The sequence below is a fragment of the Nestor notabilis genome, unplaced genomic scaffold (assembly GCF_000696875.1).
Source record: "Nestor notabilis isolate BGI_N333 unplaced genomic scaffold, ASM69687v1 scaffold19799, whole genome shotgun sequence".
NCBI classification, from domain to species: domain Eukaryota; kingdom Metazoa; phylum Chordata; class Aves; order Psittaciformes; family Psittacidae; genus Nestor; species Nestor notabilis.
In genome coordinates, this window is record NW_009943484.1 from 723 (window position 1) to 1,170 (window position 448).

Sequence of the window (448 nt, forward strand, 5' to 3'; positions counted from 1 at the left end):
CTGCTGGAAACGTGATGAGTTTCTCCTTTGCTGCTCTTAGCTGGGAGCAAACATCCCCTCCGGGAATGGGGTGGGAGGTCAGTGCCGAGGGTGAGACCCCCCCCAAGCCAGGCTGGCAGTGCCCATGTGTGCGCGCTCGGTCGGTCGGATCTGGAAGCTTCGCTTGCAAAGGCTGGAAAGGGAAACAGGGGAAAGGAAGACGGGGAGGGAAAAAAGGAAGAAGCCTCATCTCACATGAAAGAGCGTGAGGCAGAGCGGGGAGGGAGGAGGGGATGAAACGCAGGGCATGTGTCTGACGCGCGGCACAGCGACGCACGCTGCCACGGGGACGTGCACTTTTAAAGGGGACTGGTGGGGAGCTTTGAGGAGCTGCCTGCACTCTGCTTGGGTTCCTGCCTGCACTCTGCTTGGGTTCCTGCCTGCACTCTGCTTGGGTTCCTGCCTGCAC